The sequence below is a fragment of the Equus przewalskii genome, chromosome 9 (genome assembly GCF_037783145.1).
Source record: "Equus przewalskii isolate Varuska chromosome 9, EquPr2, whole genome shotgun sequence".
Taxonomy (NCBI): domain Eukaryota; kingdom Metazoa; phylum Chordata; class Mammalia; order Perissodactyla; family Equidae; genus Equus; species Equus przewalskii.
In genome coordinates, this window is record NC_091839.1 from 29,327,826 (window position 1) to 29,338,123 (window position 10,298).

Sequence of the window (10,298 nt, forward strand, 5' to 3'; positions counted from 1 at the left end):
CCCTGTGAACAGCAGCAGAGCATTGTCTGATACAGCACCAGAAGGTGAGAACTTGGTACAACAGACCAGGCAGGGTTCCGCTGTGCCCTGCACAGGTCACTAGGAGTTGCAATTGACTTGACAGCACTAACAACAAAAACAGATATGACGGGAATATTTACTTATGTACCTGAAACAATTTTTACTCAACTCACTTTTCCCATTTGGATATGAAGACCAAGTCTTCTTTAAAGATTAGTTTTTGCATTTGCCCAAGTTTACATTTGTGTGCTGAAAAACTGAGTAGGATCAATCCATACAGCCTAGTGAGACCAGCCCCAGGTCAGAGACTAGGAACCAGTGAATTATCTGGTCCTCAGGGCCAGGCAGAGAAGTGAGGGTACCATGATAAGTCTAAACATGTAGCACTCCTTCAAACCACGAATATATAAATCTCTTTGGAACCTTTGTTTAGTCAGATAAAGGGAATTGGATTCTTCTACTAATAAAAATTATATATTCTCTGCTCATTTTCCAAATAAGGGATTTGTTATATGCATTTACTTTATATGCTTCTGAGCCAGTCATCCTCTTGGGAGGCATATGAAAGGGTTTAACTTTAGATAATAAAACAAGCCAATCATCTTGGGAAATAGACATGTCATATAGTATCTGGTTTCACGATAGCAGCTGACTATGCCTGACAGCTTCAGAAGAGGGAAACTCTCTTGTCATGGAATTGTTCCATGGAGTTTGCACAAATTCTTAACAGAGATGGATAGCCATTGGTGAAAAGTGTTTAAATTTCTACTAGGAGCACTGTCTCTATCTGCTGGATCAAGACAACTGATATTTCTTTCACCAAGTAGGTAAGTCACAGTGGAAACCTGAGTTAACTGGTACCATACTTCCAGCTTATTGTAGGGACTTTTTTTTAACACCTCTTAATCTAGATCTTGTTCAGATTGCTGATGACTTGTGCCTGTGAAATCTCTTGAGTTTCCTGACTATACTCAGATTCAAAGACTTTCTTAAATATCGTTTGATACAAAATACAAATATCAGAAATACTTTTCATAAAGCTGCTTGTCTATGACAAAGAGCCTTGGTGCTCCAATTCATGGATATCACTTATTTTAAGAAAATAAAAGGAATACTCTCCCCCAAGAAGTGGAAACAAATGCTGCCAGCACAACTCTGTACAGAATCCGTTAAGGCTCCAGACAACAGTCTAACTTTAAGTTCTCGGCTTCATAAAACAACTATTTTAATTAAACAAAAGATTCCTCGCCAACTCCAAACCTCAATTATTTGTCTTTTTTTAAAAAGGCATTAAAATGGCATTAATAAAGATGCTGACAAACTCATGACTGTGGAGAGCAAAAAATGAGTTTTCAAAGAAAGTGACAGTTACTGTTGCTATTATAATAAATGATATCCTATAACTAGGAAGGTCTGGGCACTTCCCTCATGCTGTTTAAATTAATCCATAAAACTCCACAGTGTGTGTGCAGTTTGTCCCACACTCAGCTGGAAAAAATGTGAATGCAAAAGGCACGAAAGTCTGTGTGTGTAGTGATGGCAAAGAATGCTCACTCAGGAATTCTTTGTAAAGGCCTGGGATATGCACAATTTAGGTTAAGATTCGTAAATTGAGATAAAGAGAAACATCATTGATGCTGCTCCACAAATCTGAGTGTTCAAAAATCTCTCCCTATCTTACAACTGCAGAAAAAAAAAAAAAAGAGCAATAACGACTCTCACAGGAGAATTTCCTTTCCTGGATGTAAGAACTGTCACCTTTGTACATTGCAGCCACTGTTTCCTCTTATGAATCTGATGAAGAAATGAATGCGATCAGAACTGTAAAAACTACATGAAGTAATTTATATCACTTTTGATTTTTAAATCCAAAATTCAAAAAAAATCGCTATAAGTAGTTGCAGGAAAAATTCTTTGTATCCAAACTAATTTTAACTGGTAAATAAATAGAACATGCTGTTTGCTAAGAAATGTACCCAAAAAATTATTTCAACCAGACAGGAAAAAATCTTATTGAACGGGAATTAATGTGAAAGAAATTCATTCTTCTTCCAACAAACATACGTCAAAAGTTGGCATTCTACAATTCTCAGGGAAAACTAGGATTCCATTAAAAATCAGAGATATAAGCATTTTTCCAGATAGATAAATTCCATTTCTGGTCTAATGTTTTGAAAAGGCTTATATCTTAGTTAAGCAGATGGCAGTGCAGGCACGCTGTCACCTAACAATCTCCAACCCACAACATCCTGAGAATCGTATCAGTCCTTCTTTCTAACGTTTATAATTAACCAAAAGAAATATGAATTTTCTATATACATTTCTAAGTCATAGCAAAATACCACAATAACTTTATAGCAACTATTTGAAGGTTTTAAAACAAGATCTAAATGAGTAACAGAGAGAAGGAGGTACACTATATTCATAAATACTACATTCCTAAATGGAAGATTTACTGTCAATACAATGATCATTTTACCTCAAAATAAAATAACAATTTAAGGAAATTCCAGTCAGAATCCCAATGGGGTTTTATTTGGAATTGATTAAAATAGCTATTTACTTCATGTGATTTGACTGTGTCTGAATGAATAAATGAGTGAAAATTACTAAGAAGTCTTTAAAAAAAAAAAGGAGGGTTGAGAGGAAGAGAAAACCAGAGAAGCCTGCCCTATTAGATATTAAAATTGACTAGAAAATTGGTACAACCAAAGCAGTACTTTATTGATATGAAAACAGATGAGTGGAATTAAGTCAAAATCCAAAAGAGATTTTAATATATGACAAACGTGGCATTTCCATGTTTAATGGGTGGATTATCCAATGGTATCAGCACAGCTGCTATCTATCTAGAAAAACAAAGTCATGCTATTTACATGAATATCAGATGGATTAAAGATCTAATGTGTGTGTGTGTTTTAAAGTTTTTTTATTTTATTTTGTAGGAACATTTAGCATGAGAGCTTAGATTTTTAAGTGTACAATATGGTATTGTTATCTATAGGCTCAATGTTGTACCTCAGATCTTTAGAACTTACTCATCTTGCATAACTGAAATTTATACATGTTGATTAGCAACTCTCCATTTCCCCCTCCCCACAGCTCCCGGCAACCACCATTCTATTCTTTGCTTCTATGGGTTTGACTACTTTAGGTGCCTCATATAAGGGGAATCATGCAGTATTTGTCCTTCATGACTGGCTTATTTCACTCAGCATAGTGACCTCAGGGTTCATCCATGCTGTCACATATTGTAGGATCCAATTTTATGTTTTATATATATATATATATATATATATATGTATCTCACAGAGGCTATGTGTAGACTTTCATCAGAAAGACAGAAAACCCAGAATTCCCGAAAGTGAAGATGGGCAAATTTGACTTCACTAAAATGTAAAAGGTCTCTATCATAGAGTCTACACTTTCTCACTGGAAGAAAATATTTGCAACTCTTATTGCTAGCCATTGGTAAATATCTGTAAACAAAGAGCTCCTCAAACTGCTGTTAGAAAGATGGACAAAGGATAATTGAGAGAACGCAGAAGAGAACATTTGAATGGGTAATAAGTATATAAAAAGTGCTCAAGTTCATTGGTAGTTTTGAAAATGCAAAAGAAAAAAGAAATGACAACAATAAGAGGCCACTTTTTACTCAACAGATGAGCGAAAATTAGGAGTCGGTAGTACTCGGTACTGGCAGGGGCACATATATACTGGCTGTGGGAATATGAGTTGATATGTTTTCAGAAAGTGATTTGGCATATCTATCAAAGCCACAAATATGTGTAACCTTTGATCCAGCAATTCCATATATAAACTTCTATCCACAGAAATAAAGTGACCAATACCTCAGGATAAATGTTCACGAGTTCATCATGAGTTCATGAGTTACTGTTTGTAGCAGTAAAAACTGTTAACCTACGTCCCCATCAGTAGAGAAAGAGCTGGGAAACTTTCACAGAATCACACTAGGGAACCTATGGAATATCGTATAGCTATTGAAAAGAATAGATCTGATTGACATGTAGCGACCTGATAAGATATTCATTATGTACTCTTGACATAAAAAGAAAGTTACCAAATAATGTGTATAGCGTAATGTTAAAATAAAAAAGCTCTTTGTACCTGGGTATATTTGTAGATAAGCAGGAAAAAACGTAGAATGATACATACCAAATGGTTAACATTAATTTCAAAGAGCAGGGAGAGAAAAAGAAAGGAGAAGGCAAATGTTTGATTTGCTATGTTATTACTTTAGGAATTTAAAACTATTTATATATTCTAAAAGCAATATAATGCCATTGTTCACTGATACTTTTTTTCATCTAAAACGCCGCCAGTTCCTTTGGCCTACATATGACCCTTCCAGTGTCATCTGGCTCTCAATCCAGGTCACTCAGGAATAAACTGACTGCGACAAGGCTTAGTGTGATTCATAGCCTTGTACTTACATTGCCCGAGTGTGACCTAGCCTTAATAGGTCTCTAATAATTAGTAGTGAAAAGGAAATTCCAACCTAATTTTCCCCGCGAATATTTAACAAAGAGGGGAAGAAATGTAATCCAGACCTGAAATGGTGAAAAACAATCTTGTGACCTGATCTTTCTATTCATTGCAAAAATGTGGGCCTAGGAGGAAGGTATCTCAAACCAGCTCAGCTATTTACCAACTTATTCTCTGAAAGTATATCCACTGACACATGAGTATTTTTATACACAAATACTCATAACACTTTACTTTCTAAAGAATAGGCACAATTTTCAAAACTTTAAGCACTTTTGTAATAATAAAAAAAATCAGTAACATTTTTTGAAGGCTTACTTTGTGTCCAGCACTGTGCTAAGTGCTCCATATACATATTTTATTGCATTATCACAACAATTCCATTAGGTAGGTAATATTATATGCTCTATATTATAAATGAAGAAGTTGAGGTTAGGGACTCTACACAAAGGTACATGGCCAGGAATTGGCTTGGCCATTAGGGAGGCCACTCTGCCTCCCTATAGATTAGCAGAAGTCCCAACTTGAACATGGTCTCCCTCAGAATCTCCTTAGAGCTGGCAAAACAGGTTGGCCAGGGGTCCACTCATAGACAGAACCACAGGTGATCCAGAGGATCCACTCATTTTTAAGGTATACGTGTTTGTTCAAGGACAGTGAGCCACTTGTCAGCCAATAAGTTTTGACTTCACTACCTAAATCCTATAGCAATAGGGCTGTGATGAACGAGCAGGTAAACACTGTAAGAATAGAAGCAATAATATTCCCACAGGATATATTACTGAGAAGATGAGTGTGTAAATTTATATATTATAAATACGTGAGTATATATACTGAGAATATGAGGCATCAACAGAACTTGGATCTGCACAGCATTGCCATGGGCACTTTGCATCCACTCTCCAGGAGCAAACCAGCAGCAGACTCATTTACAGGCCATTCACAGCCATAAGCGATATTACCTCAAGTACCAGAGCAACAAGATGGGCAAAAATAGCCAGTACCATGCGGTTCTGAGTAGACCAACATGCAGCAAGCCTCCGAATTAGGTAAGAGCTTCTATCTGATGGGTAAGATGCAGAGAAGTGTGTCATTGTAACTGCTGTATATACACTGTTTTAAAAACAGGCATGACCCTTGTTCAAGCTCCCTACACCTGACCTAGATCTTTCCACACAAGGAACTTTGGAGGACTCTTCCGCATCTTTTAATTCTTTTGAGGTGACAGCCTTTAAAGAGAGAAGTTCATTCTATTTAGGATATCAGAATCAAACATGGCACTAAGGTGTATATATAGCCATAGATAAAGAGAACTCCAAAAACTTACAGAATAGAATCTTGGGGCAATAAGCTTTAACCAGCTTGTATTCAATTAATTGTGCAGATACACAAAATTAAGTGCCTGCTAGAAATACAAGGTTGACTCTCCTGTTTTTTTATTGCCCACAGGAATTTTCTGATGAATTGATTTCAATCTTTGGAAGCCAAGCTAAGAAGTATTAGGGAATGGCATCAGAGAGATAAAAAAGATTAAAAAGAGATTTGCTGTAATGATCCTCTGTACCAATCTAGATACCAGTGGAAACGGATGGTATGCTCAAATAAGGAAAATTTGAGAATTTTAAGAAAGGACTATTTACAGAGATGTCGGCAGGGCATAGGGAAACCACAGGGCCTCGGGGCTGGTCGTTCTAGTTAGCATTCCTATGGCTGAAGAGTTGAGGGGAGGCAGTGGTTACCAAGAGAAAGCGGTGTGGAAAAGACCATCTTACAGGAGCTGTGACGCTCAGCTGAGGGACACAATCAGCTAGCTGAGAACCCATGAGGAGGGGTGCCGCCACATCGACCAAATCCAACTAATAACCAGAGATCAAGAGAGACTGTTGATGTCATCTCCAAAGATCAGCCTGCCTGCCGTAGAACAGGTTAGAGAATGAGGGCAATGGCTCTGAAGGAACAAAAGGAAGGTACCCAGTACAGCATCTGTCTTACAACTCAGTGCGTGTAGCAGATGAGGCTGATGACAGTCTACAACCAGGGGAGCACAGAGTATCTGTTGGCATAGTCCATGGAACAGAAACATTTCATTCAGATCAAAGGGAAAGGCACAAACATGCCTTTGGCAGGGAGGTCAGAGGACAGGGATTCCTTCACTGCTGGGGAATGCATCCCTTCCAAGAACAAAAAGATCATTAGTTTTGGACTCGGCTTCTCCTAATCTGTTTGTAGGACCCAAATATACTAAAAGTCTGCAATTTCACAGGGTCAACCTAAACCCATAACTGTATTTTCTTAGCCACATTCACTACAGCACCTGATACAGAAAGAAAATTAACTGAGAAGGGATATAAAGTAAGGAAGATGAATGTTCTTAAGATTATTACAGGCCAGATGCACATATTTTAAGCATTATTTGTTTTCAGTAGGTCAAAGTTGCGATGCTGGCTACACATAGGTGAGAGTATTATGATGGTCTCCATTTGGGCCAGTAATTGTTCTGTGTGTTCAGGAAGGTTCATTTTTCTGTGTATGCTGCTGGCAAACTATCAACATTGTATGAAGGACCTGGACTTCCATTTCTCTCGTTGGAATATTTTAAGAGTAATCTCAACTGACATCTAGGACTCGTGTCTGTGACATGATACGCCACTGTAAAATTTTAACATATGGTAAACTCAGATGTTAATGTAAAAGTGTCAGATACATTAATACCTCTATAATGAAAAGTATGCCAGAATATCTTTTATATTGTCTGCTTGCTAGGGTTTGTAACATCTTCAGATAAATAGATAGATAAATATAGATAGATGAATGATAGATAGATTCTTAACTACTTCCCTACTTTTTTTTGCAATTCAGAAAAATAAAACCAGGGTCATTGTTTGTGCTAAATGGATCAAACTTCCATCTAGGAATTTCAGAGAAAAGTTCACACCATACCAAAAAAAACTTTCTTGGTGGTCAGTTACTCGGTAAAAATAAAAAAGTTTGTCAGAAAAAGATTCACTATTGAGGTTTCACCAAGAACTCCTCCCACTTTTTATGAGATGGGCTCCTGGTCTCTAAACCCAGTCTGTGAAAGGGAGTGGGTTGATGGAGAACACAATGCTCACATGGGTTCACTGGTGAATTCTACCAAACATTTAAAGAAGAAATGATACCAATTCTGCACAATCTCTCTCTTCTAGAAAATAAAAGAGGACGGAACACTTCTCAACTCATTTTATGAAGCCAGTGTTGTCCTGATACCAAAATAGATAGAAACATGACAAGAAAGCTATGGACCAAAACTACAGACCTCATGAACATAGATCAAGGGTCAGCAAACTACAGTCTGTGGGCCGGCTGTCCGTAAAAAGTTTTATTGGAATACAATGACATCCATTCATTTGTTATGGCAGAGTTAAACAGCTGCAGATGCAACATAAAATATGTGGTCTGCACTTCAATTATATTTACTACACAGCCTTTTGCGGAGCTTGCCAATTCTTGACATAGATGCAAAATTCCTCAAAATAGCAAAAAAGTTGAGTCAAACAATATATAAAATATATGGTAACCAAGTCCATACAAGGGGAGGTGAGGCAAGGCTGGATGCCAGAGCCAAAGCAGAATGAGGAGGGCACATATGCATAGGGACAGGGGCAGCAGCCCAAGTAGACAGAGAGAGTATCTGCTTAGGCTGCAGTGCCCTAGAGTGGGCTGTAGGGACCAAGGCATAATGAGGAGGGTGTTCGCATCACAGGCAGCAATGGCAGCAAGAGAATAGGTCCTACACAGGGGATTGAAACACTGGTAAATATATAGCCAATAACCTTCTGCCACCAGAACGTAACTAAAAATCCCAAAAGAAAGTCCTAAAAGAATCATGGGGATATGTCAAAAAGTAACAGATGCCAGCCAAATTGTGGATAATTTGAGCATCAAAATAAATTATGATATTAATAGAATGTAATCTATTGAATAAAAATAGATATCAATGAGTTCATACTTAAATAAAGAAGAAGAAAGCTATTCTCTAGAATCAGAAGGCCAACTAATAAGTATAGAAGGAACAATTGAATTATAAACAATTGCCATTTGGCAGCCATTCATAGTAATAAATAATTCAGCCAAGAAACATCAATGGATATTCAAACTAGATGTATTGGTGTGCCAGAGTCGATTGTTAAATCTTCGGCAATTTTGTGAATCAGTTGTTAAAATTATTAAAATTTAAATTATATGAGTGTGCAATTAAGTAAATTACATTTAAACAAAGGTAACAAGTACTGAAACCTCACCACTTGGGCTCAAATACCTCTCTCTGAGCCACTGCAACCCAGAGCACATATTCACCTGCTTTGGCCCTGACACCTTGTGCCACACCACTGCTACCCCCTCCCCCTGCACAGATGCCCTCTTCACCTTACTCTGGCTCTGACATTTCATTCTGCCTCCCTTCTCCTCCTAGGTGGATGCCTACCTCATTTCCTTTCATAGAGGTAAAATCATCACCTGCAGCTCTAGGCTTATATTTTAAGAGGTCAGCATTGCCAGAGACCAACAGCTTTCCTTCCCAATAGTTCTAGCAAATGTTCCAGGCCTGACACTGATTGGCTCAATTTAGGCGAGACAACCATTCCACAACCAATCACTGCAGTAGCAAAGGGTCAGAGAGAAGGGATGGAACATGCTGATTGTAGAGGCCAGGCCAGGTGCTGAGTCCTGGAACTAAGGAGCTGGGCCAGCCCCTCTGGGACTAAATGAGCTGAGGATGACATGAAAGTTGATTCTCTGAAGGAAAAGGGAGGTGCTAGAACCAGAAGAAGGAAGAATGGAAGCAGCACAGGGAAGAAAACCCTGCAGGTACCCACATATTTAGGAAAGAAAAGGAGGTGGAACGATCAGGCAAGAGCAAGCAGCCACTCAAGTAACAGAACTGGAGCATCCTAATACCACGGGAAACGCAGGAAGCAAGTTTTAAGACAGGGGGAGGCCAAAAGTGTTTTATGGAGCAAAATCAAAAAGAATAATATAAAAAGAAAAAGCCTTTTATGCAGTGATCATTAGTGCCCTTGCAGGGGCCACTTGAGCAGAGTCATGGGGATGCAGGTCACATTCCATGGAATTATGGCTTAAATTGATGGTAAGGAGATGGAAGCAACAGGCAAAGACTCATTTTTCAAGAAGTTTGGCAGTCAAAGGAAGGAACAAGAAGAAGTATGTAAAGGCATGATTTTTTTCAAAGTGGAAATCTGAATATATTTACAGGCAGGCAGGAAGGAACTCATAAATTGTGCCGTGTTTGAGAACTCTGGAAATTTATTCAAATAAAGGGGTTAGATAGCTAATTGGTTACTATTTGAACTGTGCTCCAAATGATGCTACTTTCCTATTTTCTAAAAAACCATCCTGTGCTATAAACTAAGAGCTTGTGAAGGGCAAGGGATGCCTTACTTCACCAGTTTACCAAAAGAGGCTGACACAGTGCTTCCGAATAGATTAATTAATAACAAAAAACATATTTAAAGTGTGCTCTGTTAAAATAGAGCGTTCAGGATTGACGGATTGCACTTGGAAGGCCTCCGATTTCCAATCTGCACTATCAAGCCAACAGAAGTAGGGCACAAAGCACAGCCTGGCCAAGGCTGCAAGACCCTCCAGAGAGACGTGGCCAAGGAATTCGGGCTTCGCACTGGAACATCGTATGTCTGTAAGATAAGCCATTCAATTCCCAGGAGGATATTTGCTCAGGGATTTGCTCAAACGATATTTGAGTGCCTACCCTG